General features: G+C 34.7%; 1 protein-coding gene across 4 annotated transcripts in view; it reads right to left on the reverse strand.

Moving 5' to 3' along the window:
• LOC145688540 (uncharacterized) overlaps positions 1 to 17,781 on the reverse strand; it is a 573,543-nt gene that overhangs the window by 99,355 nt on the left and 456,407 nt on the right. The gene's annotated exons all lie outside the window — the stretch shown is intronic.

Here is a 17,781-nt window from a genome sequence, read left to right on the forward strand (position 1 = left end):
TTATTCTTATAATGCTACATAAATCACTTACATAAGAATATCAACAAGGAAAGCTTATTCTCGGAGATTTTTTTTTTTTTGACAATTTTGTTAAATATCACTCATGCGATTCTGTTATTATTTTATGAATACATGTTTCAATACCTAACATAATATATGGTATACATAATTTATCATGGTAAAATTTAAAAGGGGGGTTTACTTTTGAGGATGGGTTTTCCTTCGGTGAAGTTTCCCGGGAACACCTTATGTTTCTTTTTGTATTCAAAAAAAAATTAATTAGCTGCAGCACAACATCATTTCGTTTAAAGAATTGGAGCGAGAAAATTTAGTGCATTGACCCGCGCCTTTTATTTATTTATTTTTTTAGCAACATACACTTCTCAAGATTTCTATATTATGAGTAACTCAATTTAGAATGTTAAATTATCATTCATGGTTGTAAAATTACTAATATGAGAAAGTAAACCTGTAGTAGATTAAGTTTCACAGTAGATGTTGGGGGAAAAAAATAAAACAGTCAAGAAACTCATCTAAGGTAGAATCTAGGCATTTTCCTATCCGAAATAGAAACTATGAGGTAAATCTTATAGAGACTGATCAGCGTTACCGGATTCTGAATATAGAAGCCCTCTTTATGAATCTAGCGATACGGTTAGCCTTACAATCACGCAAAAAATAATAGTTTTGTTGCAATGCCTTCATCATTGAAGTAATCATTTAGTTAAAATGGGCATTAATGAATTAATTTGTGTGAATGAAGGCGAAGTTTTCTATGTTGACGATATGGATAACAATGGAGTACCTATGCGTGTAATAAAGTGTTGACAATGTCTCCATGTTGATAAATAAAGCTACCAAGTGTTAGTTTAACGCAATAGTGTTCATGAAACAATAATTCAATGCATTAAGTGCTGCATTAACTGCAAGTCCATGCGTATGAATTGACTAGGAATGAACTGGTCAAAGCAAAAGAAATACAAAATATTGTACCTGATAAAAATATATGTGGATGCATGCGAAGAATAAGAATGCATTCATGCAGGTTTCAGCGTTGCTACTTATCTTTGACTATGAACCTTGCATGTACTGAAAATTTTAATGGCGTCATTAAAAAAGAAAAAAAAAATAGACTGGTATAAAATCGTATGCTATCTATTTTAGTAGTGTTATTGATGTAAAAATATTATTGTGATTACTCTAGGATGCAATGCCATACATTCAACCAATCGCCGGAAACACGAGAAAATAATGTTTTGGCATTATCTTTTATTAAATAAGGAATGACCATTATATTAAAACTTCAAAAGTACAAGGAAAATTCACTCAGAAAAATCTGTGTATTTGTACGAGGAAAAGCTGACTATATCTCATGAAACACTACCTGTGAATTACTAATCTGCCCATTACATTAAGCAATGAAATTTATTTTTTTTTTTTAATATGCCAGCTGGTCAAGTTACAATTCGAGAGATCTAAGAGAAATGTAATTAACTAACATTAACCTAAATTATTCACTGCACTCTTCACGTGATACACCAAACAGCGAATTGATAATCATACTTTCTCAATAGTTTCATTATATCAGATATTGTGTTTCATCCCTATAGTTGTTATATGTAGCTCATATCGCTTCCACTTTTTAAAAATTCAGCAATATATATAAGTACACGGAATTGATTATCTATAGCTAAGTTAGGCAAATTTGCCTCCCGTAAATTTCCGTAATAGCATTCTTTCATAATTTTATCACAAGTAGAGAAGTTTTTAGTAATTAAAACAATTATATTATTTAGCTTTCCCAGTTCTCTGAACACTTATTACAGAAAATCGCAGTAATTGATTGCTTTTGCCTCAAAATGAAAATCTGGTTACCGGTTGCACAGCATCCATATTTCTGACGATGTGAAATGAGATACAAACCAATTCACCGAGAGCACAATCATAGCGTGACCCCTAATTACTCATAAATCATACTACGTAAATATCGCGCGAACGAGGAACGTGGATTTTGTAGTTTCCAGCTCAAATTATTTTCATCTAAAGTTCTTCTACACACTAGGCTCATTAAATAAAATACTTTTTTTTTCTTTCTTTCAAACAGGTCAATTTATTTCTGAGTCTCGTAAAAGCTGCTTGATAATCTCACACTACTTCCAGTATTTTTCCCAATACCTGATTCATACTGATGTAATGCTATAAAAGTCTGGGTGTCTTCTATAATCGTTCAGATCATATTCTTTTTAAATTTTCTTCTTACTAAAACAACATAAAACATATCTTATAACATGAAGATAAAACAATAAATCAATTAAAAATTGTAGGTATAAAAATGTTTACGAACTTCATTTTATGTAATTTTACCTATATAGCAACACAAATACAAAAAAAAAAAAAAAGAAAAAGAACAACGCAAGACATTAGTATAGGATACAAATTTGTGTCATATTTATACCGAAATCACATTCTAATTGAATATTTTTATGTATTTGAAATATTAATATATAATACTACAATGCATTAATAATGAACTGTCTGTCCCCCTGTCATGTGTGTACGTAAAAGTCTTTATCTGGGGAACGAAAATAATTATCAACAAACGAACTTAAGGTTCGAAAAGAGCGCCCTTGAAATATTCGGGCCTTTTTAATGCCATGACTGGTATGTTTCATTTATCTGTAATGTCCTGTGCCTGGAAAATGTATATATACATGGTGGCCCATTTTAATCTTTCCACAAAAATATCTCGAAAACGATTGGACCAAACAAAAACACAAATAGGAAATGCCATCGGACACATCGAATGGTGTCGTTGCAGTACCCTCCAGGACCGCTCTTCATGGGGGCCCAGGGCCCAACTTAAAAATTTTAAATGGAAACATGAGTTCAGGAATACCTCGATAGATCTCCAAACACTAAACATCGTTGCGGCAAAAGATTTTTCATATCGCTCACCGTATTCAAAATGGCCGCCAGGACATAGTACCTGTATCAGATAAAACGTCCACTAGCACAAATATGAAATGAACAGAACAAAAAGGGAAACAGGAAAATGGCATGGGGAAAGTCCAATATTGTCGCGGTAACCCACAGGACCGCCCTTCATGGGGGCCCAAGGCTCAACTTCAAATTTTAAATAGAAACATGGGGCGAGTGATACCTCGTTCAATAGATCAATAAAAACTAAAAAGCATTGTGGAAAAATATTGGAGTTTCTGTTTTCGTGCGTAAAGTTCAGGAATGTGAACGCCATGCCCATTTTTAACCTACCCACTACCACTTGCGAGGGAAATTTAAGAATTAGAATATGAGGTCCACTGAGATATTGTCCATTTACATTCCGATTAACTTTCAGCGGTTATTTCAGTTGTGAACCTCAGTAACGAAACGCTACATGCTGATGCAGATGCATCCCAAACATATTGCACGCATTGCGTTAAATTTTCAGGAGCGGACAAAATGCAAGTTCCAAAAATGTATTATTACAACCTTTGCTTCCCATTTCAGTTGTTTCCTCTTTCTTATCAAATCACACAATTTGTGATACAACTGAATGTTACACTTCAAACCGAATTTCAACTTATTTTTATTCATTACAGTACCAGTAAATTGTATACACAAATGTTTCAGACTAACCATACCTATTGAAAATATTGGGGTTCTCATTTGAGATTGTGCGATTCATTCCCGTCTCACCCACTTATGGAGGAAGGTGGGAAATATGATTTTCTGAGAATTAGATTTCCTTCTTTGCATTATGTCACTTTAACTTTAATCATCTTTTTCTTTGTTGCATAATTCTCGAGCCGTGGAATGTTCTGTTCCTTTATCTACAGCTGTTTTCATACTAGTGGTACTGGACGTTTCATCTGATACAGACATCATGTCTTGGCGACCATTTTGAAAGCGGTGATGCATATGAACAATATTTTGCCACAACGCTGTTTAATATTTGAAGATCTATCAAGCACGGTATCACTTGGCCCATGTTTCTATTTAAAATTTCGAAGCTGGGCCTTGTACCCCATCAAAGACGGCCCTGGGGGGTCACCTCTACAACATCATTCGGTATACCCCATGCCATTTTCCTGTTTCACTTTTCATTCTGTTAATTTGTCTTCAAAAACTTTCACATTAGTGATACTGGACGTTTTATCTGATAAAGGCACTATGTGTTCACGGCCATTTAGAAAACGGCGAACAATATGAAAAAAATGTATTTTGCCAGAACGTTATTTGGTGTTCGGAGGTTTATCGAAACTCAACTCATGTTTCAATTTAAAATTTTAAAGTTCGGCCCTGGGCCTCCATGAAGGCGGTCCCGGGGAGCACCACTACCATTCAATGTGGCCCATGTCATTTTTTTTGTTTGAGTTTGTGTTTGGTTAATTTATGTTCAACCGTCTTCGAGATATTTCCGTGGAAAGATTAAAATGGGCCACCCTATATATATATATATATATGGATCTTCCACAGCTTTCATGGAAGCTACGGATCTGCATATTACCCCTGCGCAATGTCAATCATTTGATGAATTTCACATTATAAGCTGTCAAAAAAAAAAATACTTTTATCGCACATAAGTTTATTACTGTAATCGCTATTTAGGATTTTCTAACACATTTATTATAACAAATACATGATGCATGTTGTCAATGTGACTACGTTGTATAATTCTGACTCATCTGCATTAACACTTTCAACCCTAGGTAGAAATAAAGTTCGATACATCTTATTAGTGCAAGTGGACAGAGAAAATTTAGATTTCTCATATAACTCTCACGGGTGGTGATCGGTTATCGTTGGTGTAAAAAAATTATCAAGGCTCGCACCTATAGTTCGGCCTCACGGCCTATACTATATGAGTGTTTTGTGCTAAAATCATTTTTTTTATCTAGTAATACATGGCAGAATATAAATCTGACTCGTAGCTATGTGGACAGCATACGGGTCTTTGCCGTGGGAGACCAGAGTTCGATTTCCGGCAGGAAAGTATGTGCTTTGATTCCCACATTGAGCTGTAGGTCAATTTCTCATGTTGCCTCACTGTTGAAAAGGACGGGAAACTCAAATCACATCACATCATATGAAAAAAAAAATGGATGGATGAGGAATAAATAGTAAATATTTGTGTAGCAGTTTCACCCCATAATAACGATAATAGGGAACTTTGCATCTTATCTATATTATTTCTTTGTTATGTGTGTGTGAGTAACAGATCATTCGTTTGAAGTAATACTGAAGCATTCCCACCCAACAATAATAATAAATGTTGTGTTTATACTGAAAAATGAATATTCAAATGTTTGTCTTATATATATATGAAAGCAGAATTCCCGTTATTTGCATGAGGAGAATGCGTTTCATTTTGGAGATAAAGTGCTAAATTTGAACTCAAACGGCATGGGAAATGCCACTGTTAATCTCAGCGGCTCCGAAAGCTATAGAATCGAAAGTAATATTGGTAATTTTCGATCATTTTTGATCGTTTTTAAGTATATCATTAGTGATGAGCAAATGCAAGATCAAGACCAAGCCCGGGGTGGTCTTGGTCTTGGTTTTGGTCTTGCACATCCAGTCTTGGTCTTCGCCTTGCACCGGAACCCTTTGTCTTGGTCTTGGTCTTGGTCTTGCTTGCAAGAGTCTTGCAAATCTTGCAATTAAGAAATTTTATGCTTTTCATAGGTAAATTTTCCTTTGGATATAAGGGACAATAAACAGTACAATGCGCCAATAGTAACGGAAATAGAGTGTTTGTTTTTAAATCTAATTTAGTTTTATCTTCGTGTAAGTATGATGATAGTGTACAACATATGTGATGACCTTTATTTTTTTTTTTTAATGTGCCGACGCTTTACTACTTATAAGATAAATCACAACGTTTGGTAATCTGTTTATATTTTTAACAGATACAACACTACACTGGTACCCAAACTGGGGAGGCTAACCCTGAGATGCAAGAAAGAAAATCAAGGCGGCACAAATTATTGAAATACCATGAATTGCAAAATTATTTTTATACTCTAAAGGCGTCAGATTTTTATTTTCAACCACGATTAGCTATTCCTTGTATTAAACAAACTTCCAATTAAATATTGAGATTTTCTTTTAATGATTCCAATATGTACTCTATGAGGCAGAAACATTGACATTACGCAAAAGCGATGAAGAAATTGCAGGATTTCGAAACATGGGCATGGAGAAAAAACGGAGAGAATTAGCTATGTTGAACGGAAAACGAATGAGGTGTTAGAAATATTAGCAGTAGGAGAAAAAGAACAATTTTAGATATTGTTAAGTCGAGGAAAATGAATTGGATGGGATATTGGCTGAGGAGGAACTGTATAATGAGGAACGTGCTAGAGGATATTGTAGAAGGAAAGGGGGGGAGACTGTAGTTGAAGGAAGGTATTAAAACAGAAAATTGCTACGTCAAGACGAAGAGACTAGCTGAGGATCGCCGTACAACGAAGCTTCTCAGTTGCAGCAAGTAACCTAACAATAATGGCAGAGCAGCTATGATGATGGTGATGAAATGTTTAACAATATTGACCAAAAAGAGAAAGAAAATAAAATAATAATTATTATAATCAAAACTGAAAAGGACTCAACTGTCCATGTCTTTTGTGTAAACTCAATTTATATAAATAATTTTGACCTATGTTAGAAATACAAAATAACGGCATCAAAGTCTAAGTTGTTGAAGTCTCACTTGTGAATATGGATTACTAGCTTCAATTACCCATTTTGTTGGGTTAAACTAAAAAAAAAATAATAATAATAATAATAATAATAATAAAAATAAAAAAAACATAATGATATATTTCGTTAGTCAGTCAGTTTTTACTATTACTAAAGCGCTCTCTGATATCAGTCATTTTCGATGATTTTTATATTTCTCTCCGCTCTTCCTCCCGAAGTTGCGATGCTGAATTTGGATTTAAACGGCATTGGAAGTGTCACTGTTCGTCTCAAAGATCCCGAAAACCATGGATTCATCACTAATATCGGTCATTTTCAATAAACGTATATATATCTCCTCCCCCATGTTGAGAGGCACGGCATCAGAAGTGTCATTTTTCATCTGAATGACCTCGAAAACTATGAGTTCGGCATTAATAATCGTCATTTTCGATCATTTTTATATAGCTCCTTCCTCCCCCAACCCCCAAATTGAGGTGCTGAATTTGTATTTAAACGAAATCAGAAGTATCATTGTTCACCTTAGCGACGCCGAAAACTATGGATTTGACACTAATATTTGGTCATTTTTGAACATTATTATATACCTCATCTTTCCTCAAGTTACGGGGCTGAATTTGGTAGTAAACGGTATCAGAAGTGTCAGTATTCAACTCAGCGACCTCGAAAACTATCGATTCGACACTAATATTCTTCATTTTCAATCATTTTTATACAGTATATCATCCCTCCCCTTCGCCAAGCTAGGGGGTGAATTTGGATTTAAACAGCAACGGAAGTGCCATCGTTTATCTCAGCGGCCCCCACAACTATAGATTCCGCTCTAATATTAGTCATTTTCGATCATTTTTAAATATCTCTGCCCTCCCCGTCCCCTAAGCTGCACCGTAAAAATGATATATTAGAAACCAAGCCAACTTTGAACCTCATCTATGTTAAAAATTTGATTGAGATCGGTTGGCTGGTTCAGGAGTTATTAAGTCACAAACTTAGTCACTCTTATTTTTATTTTTATTGGTTTTTGTACATCTCCCCCCTTCTCCTTCCCTTCGCTGCTCCGTCAAAGATAACAGATAAATAACAGGCTAGGCTTGAACCTCATCTATGCTAAAAATTTAATCAAGATTGGTCGTTTGGTTCAAGAGTTATTAAATTTCATTTATTACTTACCGTCAACTCCCTCTTTCCTCTCCCCTAAGACTTACCGTCAAAGTAAAATGATTAAAACACTACCAGGCCAAAGCGTCATCTATGTTGAAAATTTGAAGGAGATCGGTCTGGTAGTTCAATAGATTAATAGTCACAGATATAGTCACTTTCAATTTTATAAAATAGTTTTATTGAACAACATTGTAGTATAAAGTTATATCGCTGAATCCTCGATGTGCCTTATACCTAAGGAGGCTAAAAGTTATATTGATTTAACAATTTTTCAACATATAAGCATTCGTCCATGGAATGAAACTTGCGATCACATACACAAAGTTTTTTTTTTTCAATGTCGTGAAAACGTTATTTCCATATTAATTTTATGAACACATTAAAAATTTTCAACGGATGCTTGAGTCTCGGAGAAAAGGCCATACCCATGTAGTCTACACCTATGGTGTACGGAATTACCGATGTTTAATACTAAATTTATCTTTAATTTTGGAAGAAGAACACCACTAATATGCTTTGAAATTGAATGAAGTATCTGGTTTAACGTCCCACAATTATGCATCAAGGCTAGGGGAGAAGGTGATGATGAGAAATGACTGAATTGGTGGAATGAAGAAAGTAGGAGGAAACGGAAAAACCACGAGAACATCCACTCACACGGTGTTTGTCCACCAAAAAAGCTCACAAGGCGCAAGATGACACCTACATGGCTTGAAAACGAGCAATATCTACAGAAAACGCAAACAACCAATTCAGAAAACGACATACTGTAGCTATGTACTACAGGGGCAGATCGACTCACATGGATTGCATAAACTACTGAGAACACATTCACTCCAGTTACATTTTTACTGAAGCCAAGAAATCCACACCCTTCTTTTGTACATTATTTTAAAAAATCAAGTAGTACCGGTACTTGTGCAAGACTCTTGCGCAAGAGTCTTAGTCTTGGTCTTGGTCTTGCAGGTATGGTCTTGGTCATGCACTCCTTGGTCTTGGTCTTGTCTTGCATCGGGATTTCCGGTCTTAGTCGAAGTCTTGGTCTTGGTCTTGCATGCAAGACTCTTGCAAAAACTGCAAGACCAAGACTCTTGCGCTCATCACTATCTCCCCTTCCCCTAAGTTGCACCGTTAAAACGAAATCATAAACCAGTCCCAGGCCTGAACCTCATCTATGTGAAAAATTTGATCGAGATCTGTCGCGTGGTTCAAAAGTGCTATTTACTTTATATGTAACAGGCTTCGTACCCTTCTCTACCCTCCCCTTCCCTACGTTGTACCGTAAAAGTACAATGATAAAAAAAAATCTCAGGCCCATACGTCATTGATGTTGAAACGTTGATCGAGATCGGTCGGGTAGTTCAAGAGGTATGAAGTTATAAACATAGTGACAAACACATATACATATTATATAACAGGCTTTGAATACAGACAACCATGCAACAAAATGTTCTCAAAATAATATGTTGAATTATTATGTTTGTTACAACCGCAGTGATATAATAGCTATTTTGATATGCTATTGACAATATAAGATTTCACAGTCAGAACGTAAGGTAAAACAATAGTAATAGCAGAGAAATGTATATTGATCAAGTAACCAGGAAAATGTATATGCTTCTTTATAAACAAGGAAATTTGTGCAAACTTTTATTGCAATCTGGAATGTTACCTTAAAAAGTTTCGAAGAACTAGCAACTTGGAGGGTTCTTAGCGCAGTTACATCAATAACACATATCTATTCTTTACAAGCCTTCTTTCTTCAATGGATCTTAACAACGAAGAACGAAGACCTTCAGAAACACAACACACAACAACAGATCTGTTTTGTTGCGTGTTTCAAAGTTAATAAAAAATGTATTGACGCATTAAACGCGTAGAAATCCTGGTTTTATAGAGGAAAAACAGGGCAAAATAGTCCTCCAAAAAGAAAAAAAAATCATTAATGGAGAAGTATTTTGGGAATTACGGCGAACAAATTTGCTATATTTATATCCATCATACATCATAAACTTTAAAGAGCTTAACATAAGTGGTACGCTGAGCGGAGTTTTAGGGAAGGAAGTAATGCAAAAATTATTAGCGTGAACCAACAGATTTCGCTTAATGAATAGGTGGGTTTCATGTGGCGTTTATCTTAAATTCAAATCCCTTAGAGCACGAATGTTGCGTACATTTGCAAAGACTTCTTTGAAGAGACTGAGTATCAACGATCTTTTCTAGAGCTAAGTAATAAAATAAACATAGTTGCATGCATATTACAAAAAAAAAAAAAAAGGTTATGATCATCAACTACGAATTACAATTTACTTGAATAAAGAGTAAGAAAGAAAAAATTTCTTTTACACAAAATGAAAAAAAAAACTCTACATTCAATTAAAACGCTATTTGCATCAATAAAAATGATAAAACTCAGAATAGTCATTTTTGAATATGATATACTAATGTTTTAAGTTTACGGATCTCTTGTCAATAAGTGGTTATCGTTTCTGACTTTGGTCCTTGAAGTATTGATTCGATTCTCGATGGAAACTCATTAGGTTCAGATCCTATGTCAAGCTGAGATTCACGCAGCATATAGATATACGCTTAAAAGGCATTAAACCTTAAAGAAACAAACAAAAAGGGAGGAACTAAAATCATAATTTTCACCTGGAATGCTATTTCATTAATTCTTTAAGGTTAACGTTTTAGTATTGCGTTATTATATACGTAATAAATATGAAGAACAGCTCTGCTGGAAAGACACATTCTCCAGAAGGAAAGGACAGGAGAGTCTAAAATATTCCATTACCATTTGTTAGGGATTATGATTAGGAATTAGATTTCTGACTTCCGGCATCTATAGCTATCTTAGTCCCTTACGTATGAAGGACGACGTGCCCCAGTGATTACACTATTCCAGGAAAAAAAGGAAGAAAGGATTGGGAGAAAAAGGAAGTAAGCTGCGCCTGCATGCTAGGCACTATCCCGACATTTGCCTGGTGTGAATGAGGAAAACCCAGGAAAACTTCACTAATAACACATTCAGAAGAAATCGTTATGTAGGAAATCTTAATTTTAAAATCTCATTTATTTTAAAAGCTCATGCTGTGATGCTTTAGCAGTGTTAATTCGTGAGGAGCGTTTGACTTTTAATAAACTTTGGTAAAAACAGTACATAGGATCACGCGAAATACTTTCCTGAATGAGATTCACGGTTATTCGTCAATGTATTATAGGATTCACTCCATTAACAAGCTCAGCTGAGATGATCGCTCTAGCTATCTGTGGCAAAAAAAATGCGCTTGTATATATATATATATATATATATATATATATATATATATATATATATATATATATATATATATATATATATATATCCGTCGTCAAAGTTGCCGATATTCGTTAATCCGTTAACGAACTCGGTCGAAATAATCCATCTAGATATCTATTGCAATAAAACGGAATTAAAAATCCACATCTGTTCAAGAGTTATTGTGGGAAGTAATGAACAGTAGAGCGGACAGATGTACTAGTAACACAATATTATAAGTGTAAGTGCGCGATCCTAATTAACTCTAGTAAACAGTAAACAAAAGTATAACACAATTGAGCATCAGTTTCGGCAGGCAGATGCCAAACGATGATTATGTTTGTTGTCATCAGAAGTCGCGGTGTGTAATTTTTACTATTTTTGTTCTTTAGCAAAAATGGGATACATATATCTACCGTTAAAGTGACTGTTATCTTTGAATATTTTCACGGATTGACTTCATTAACGAACTCAAAATTGTTCCTTAATCATTTATTCCTTCGTATTTCATATCATTTGTTCTAGGGTAGAAAAAACAAATGTCTAACGTTGGATCAAACTTTTCATAGAAACGACAATGGTAAAGCTTTTCTCAGTGGTAATGTAATTACCCTATTGAAAAAAAATGTCAATAATATCTTTCTCGTATCATGTAAATGCCTAATATTAATAGAATATCGATGTCGTGGAAGTGAAGACAGTCGGGCATAAATTGGAGTCATAAATCCATGCAAACCAAAGTTTTGCCCACTTCATCGCACCAGGAAAATGTCTTGATGATAAGTTCAGCATACTTATTGTTCGTCCTATGATCTAAAATAAATTCTAATTCTTCACAGTTCTGTTGAATTTTGTGACCGAATAATTAATAAAAAGAATATAATAATGCATTTATTTGTTTGAAAATATAAATGTAAAAACTATAATATTGGCTCAGATCCCCTTTGGTGTGAACAGTATATCATTCACTTAAACCACATTTCTGTTTTATTATTTTTTTTATGGGAGTCTACCATTTTTCCAGTGTCTTCACATGGTTATGATGCTGCATGATAGGTGAACCTACACTTTAAGATGGAATCCAAACCACCATATAACCCGTTCAGTAAACTTCCACCGGGAGTCGGACCCGGAATATCGAGTACCAATATCGCCGGATAGTCATTGTACCAGCGGGGTGAGTTGATATTTCTCAAAGTTTGTTATTTTCTTTATTTAACGATCTTCCTGATACACCCTACGAGGGAGGTGCTCATCCATAAATTTCTGTTGGGAGGGTTTCAAACTTTGAGGGGTTCAATACTACAAGGCACTACGTCTATGTTTTCCTGTATCTGAAAACATGATAAGTAATTGTAAAATACTTTACTTCCACCCATATTTTAAGAAAAAAAATGATAAAACTAGATAGCTTTTATAAGAGAAAGAGTACAAATGAAGTGTAACATCAAATTTTCAAGCTGCATCAATCATTTTCCTGTTAAACATGTATAGTTTTATTGAAAAGGTGTATAAATATATGTTAAGTTAGGAAGTTTGGAGTGATGACGACCCGGCGAACCCCCATGGGTGTGCCCCAGGTATGAGGTTAATTTATACTGGAAACATTAAAAATCATCAATCCTAGGGCCTTCCGCACATTCATCAGAGAACAGAAAAGCCGAGTCGAGGTTCAGTACTGTATGAGCAATGCAACAAAATTTCGTACCACACATTAACTCGAGTATGTGTTAGACACAGCGTTTCTCTCCGCATTTTCTGCCTCGGTTTGGCTGTTATGCCTATGGTCAATGTGCAGTCGGCCTAATAACGACGAAAGGGGGAACGAAATAAGTCAGTAAGATCTATACTTAAAAGTTCTGGCATTTGACTGACAGAAATAAGACACAATCTTTAAAACGGCGATTAGGATGATCAACCTCAGCATCTTAATCCGGAAACTCTTGGTTGCGAATCAAGAACTCGATCCAAACCTACTTTTGTTCTGTACTAGATATTAAAAAGCCTAAAAAACAGTAATAACCAAAAAATAGTGTTTGGTTTTAAGAAAATATATGTACAATATATATATATATATATATATATATATATATATATAATTTGAGAAAGTTTTCTCTGAATGATCAATAAAATTCAAAATAGATCTCTTCATGACATCTCAGAAACAAACGTTCTCTCAACGTCACTGTTTTCATGAAATTCGCTACCGGACGGAATCTCATGTCAGAGAGACCAGAGACAGCGATGAGGATGCTTTTTCTTGCAGACTTTTATTACTGTTGCAGACGCTAGAAAAAAAAGCGTAACATTTTGCCAGGGACAAGTTCTATATTGCGACTGTCTTATATCGAAATACGGAAGTCACATCCAGTCTCTGTTTATACTTGTTTCACAGAAAATTCCATACTGTATTATTTTGTTTTATAGCAAGAGACATATCTATCAATATTTAATAACACCTTTCATGGTTTGCTTATATTGGCTACCATGTATATTGTACCATAAAATTACTTAGCAGAATGGTTGTGAAGTGCAGGAGGTTATGCCGGTTAATAACCGAATGATAAGAATAACTGAAGAAATGTATAAAATAACAGTTCTTATTTTTTACATATCATAAGTTGTTTATTGCAGCACCTGTTTGCTTTTTTTGGGAATATAGATTACGAAAATAGTAGCTACATAGTTCAGTTTTCTGCATAGAGAAAAGTGCTATTCTAATGTATTCTTTTCAATATTCTCCGTTATTCTAAAATCATTAAAACATATTTATCATAATGAATTGCTCTGTTTACTTGGGGGAAGCAGTGCAACCACAGCTTTTATGAAAGCTACCGCCCTGGATAATAGATGTCATATTAGAGCTAACTTTGAAACAGAAAAGCCTGAGAATACTACCAGTAAAGATAGGGAAGAAAATATTCTACACTGTTTTACTATTGTTTACTGTACATGTGTTCTTGTTTGATCGAACTATTATTTGACAAAATTCTGTTGACAACATGACGCACTTTCCAGTTTAGGAAAAAAAAATGTTTTCAAATCGAATCTAGAATCGAATTGAAAAGAAACAAAGAAAAAAAAAACAGTAGGGAAATAACACGTTCAGTGAAGGCGCCAGAGGAGGAGGTGATGAGGACCAGTGTCTTCAGTGGCAATCCCTGTTCCCCGACTCCCGCCCAGACAAATGCTAGGTTACGGTTAGGAATTAGATTTCTGGGCTTTCGGCATCGATGGTCGTATTAGCCCATTACACATAAGAGGGATAACGTTCCTCGGTTTAGGATTAGCCGGTGAATTGGAGAAGAAGAAAGGAATGGGGAAGGAAGGAAAAGGTCTGGAACTATTATGTTAGGTACCATCCCGGAATTTTCCTTCTGTGAATGAGGAAAACCTAGGAATAACCTCACTCAAGATGACTGTCCTGAAGAAGTTGTTACCCCTTTTCTGCCAAGTGCTCCCACTGAGAGACAAACTTATTGCAATGTAGGTCGAATAACATAAAACTATCTTTTTCGGTACATTCAAAATGACCCTTAGTCATCCGCTTGCCACCTTAATAGCAATGACACAAGAGGAGGACTAGCAGGGATTACTCTTTCGGTGTTATCATCTATCCCAGGACATGTTGGGTTGTAATGTAGATAAAGTAGCATATATATATATATATATATATATATATATATATATATATATATATATATATATATATATATATATATATATATATATATATATATATGTGTGTGTGTGTGTGTGTGTGTGTGTGTGTGTGTCCCAGAGACGCTTCTTCCTCTCAACTTGGCCCCAATATATTAAAGTTTGCGTAGTCATTGATTACATTCAACATGTATTAAAAACTATGTACAGGAAATACTAATCCATCAATACGAGAAAATTCTACCACATTTTCAAATGCATACTGGTTTGCTGGTAGGTCAATTCTTCATTTTTTGCAAAATCGTGCGTGTGATTTTTGTTTGAAGAAAATAGCAGTTTACGTAACTAAACAGATAGACAATCCAAAAACGTTTTACTTCATTTAATTGAAATTAAAATATAATTTCTTTTAACACAGAGCAGTGTTATCCACAAAAAAGAAAAACAAAGTTTGTTTTTCTTTAACTACACTGCATATAAGATTTTCTATTTTCTTCCATTTCAGACTGTAATATAATGTGTATTCGTATTTCTGAGGGCAAATATTTCATGGAATAACATGGTATGATTTATTATGAAATGTCGTATGCAGAACTGAAATAAACAGTAATTTGAAAACAAAAAATGACCTACTCTTCTTAGGAAATTCAAAACCTAAAGGAAAAAAGAAAGCCTACTAACATTGTCGCAATTGGTGTTCATTAATAAAAATAAATTCATTAGAAACCCAAAGAAAAGAACTCTTCAAACAACATTGAAGGAATATATACATGCATATAAATACATTTTATGCTATCCATGTATGACTACTTGAGTAAAACTAAACGGACATATAGCTCTTTTTAGCTAGCACGCACTCTTTACATTCCTGGTACTAGACGACTGGTCTAAAAATAAATTACTGGACTATTCATGTGTGGTAGAGCTTGTTGTGAAAAATGCGGTTACTGCTGGGAGTGAATGAGACGTACATATAACTCGGCAAGCTGGAGGTTTTAATTTCTAGCTTAAGCTTTAATGCAAATTTCAGCTGCTTTTTTTCTTTTATTGTTCTGCATATAGTTTTGGTGAAAAATACGAAAGAATAAAAAACTGCTGAAGACGGCGATATTGAAGAGAAAGCGAACCTTTTTTTACTTTATTTTGTTTTGTTTTTATATTCTTTTCTATCGTTCCTTTTCTGTATTTTATCCTGAAGTATACAGAAGCTCTATTACAATGCCATCCCCCTAAAATAAGTGGGCATTATATTGCACGCACTCTATGTCTTATTATAAAACCGAAAAAAAAAAGAAAACAAAAACGGATGTGCAATATTCCATTTTCCCTCTTTGAAATAAATATAGTGTTAAGTAACAGGCAAAAATTGTAAAAATTGTAAAACTCCACTTCTCTAACTTATTATACGTTTAAAATTGTTTCAAATTTTATATAACAAATCTTCTGGTTGTACCGTGTATGTTAGGAATGAAATACAATCTTTGAGTTTTACGTCCCACAATTTGGCCAGCTAGGGTTAAAGGAGACGTTGATGATGAGAAATGAATGAAATAGTGGAATAAAATAAGTAGGGAAAAAGGAAGAACCCCGGGGAAACCCACGCACACGGTGTTTGTCCAGCACAAAGTTTACTTTGTGGGAGCTGGCATTGAACCAGGGACCCGATGCACCGGAGGTGAACGTTTTACCACTGAGCCACTGTGGATCCCCCTGTATGTTAGAGATGAGTGATAAATTCAAGGAAATTATAATAGAAAAATTGGTTGAAGGAGAATGTAAGATGAAACGGGGAAATCCCAAAGAAATTTGCTATCAGATTTATGCATCACATTGTGACGTTACCTGGGATGGGGCCGGACACTCTTCTCAGTAGAGCGATTTTCCTTTCACTGAACCACCACGACGCTTTAAAATGTAAGAAATGTCGGAGAGAGAATTTTCAACAGACTATTAAGTTCTAGAAGAACGTCAGGTAAAGTAATAGCAAGGTATCCCTGACATTCATGCGAAGTTTAGATGGTTATTGCGAGTGTTACCAACACAAGTTTAGTGCTGACCATACAACCAGTTCTAGATCAACACCACAGCAACACTGGAACATCGCTTTTCATGAGATCAGCAAAGACAAACAGTATCTGATTTTGTCAGAAGGAAAGATGGATAACAATTCACGCTCATCAGATGGTGTTGGTATTTAGGAGTCTACAAAGTGTCGTGAAAACTATTAGAAAACTCCATATATCCATTGGGGCAAGCTCTTCTAAGACCTGTACAATGGTATTTCCGTAAGCTGTGGCTTTTGGCTGATCTACTTTTTTTTTTTTTTTTTTTTTGAGTCAGAAGACATTACTAAGGGAATCATTAACTCAAACCAGCCAAAAACTAGTGAGACAAGTCCTTTAGTTATTAAGAAAATATACATTTATTTTAGACGAGTAAATTAGCGCTCAATTTTGTGTTAATTATGTTTCATGAATCGATTATATATGTCATACTGCTGTTTGATCTTTGCCATCTTTGCAGAAGTTAACATCTTATTTATAATAGCAGACCGTGTCAGTATATGCGCTAAATCCTAATAGTTAAACAGTCAACCTAATAGGTGTTGCTACTACGTTTCCTTCCTGTCTACTTAATGCCAGCAGATGTCGCTAGCGTCCAGGAAATTTGCAGACTTAAAAGTGTTGTGACGATCGACCAATGCACAGATTGTGCTACACTTTACAAATGCTTTTGAGTCGTGGAGCCGTTTTAGGTAGATTCTTAGTTTGCATTGATTACTTAACTATAGTCGGCTTCTATAAATATAGACAGAAACGAATTCTACCATGAAATAATACTTGCGTTTTCGCTCTAAAATCGTAAACTAATACAATTTGTTTTATTTATTAAATAAGAAATAAACATAACAATGCCACTTATGTGGTTTACTCTGTTCTATAATCGAAATAGATAAATAT

Source organism: Thermobia domestica, chromosome 6, assembly GCF_964235325.1.
Source record: "Thermobia domestica chromosome 6, izTheDome1.hap1.1, whole genome shotgun sequence".
Taxonomy (NCBI): domain Eukaryota; kingdom Metazoa; phylum Arthropoda; class Insecta; order Zygentoma; family Lepismatidae; genus Thermobia; species Thermobia domestica.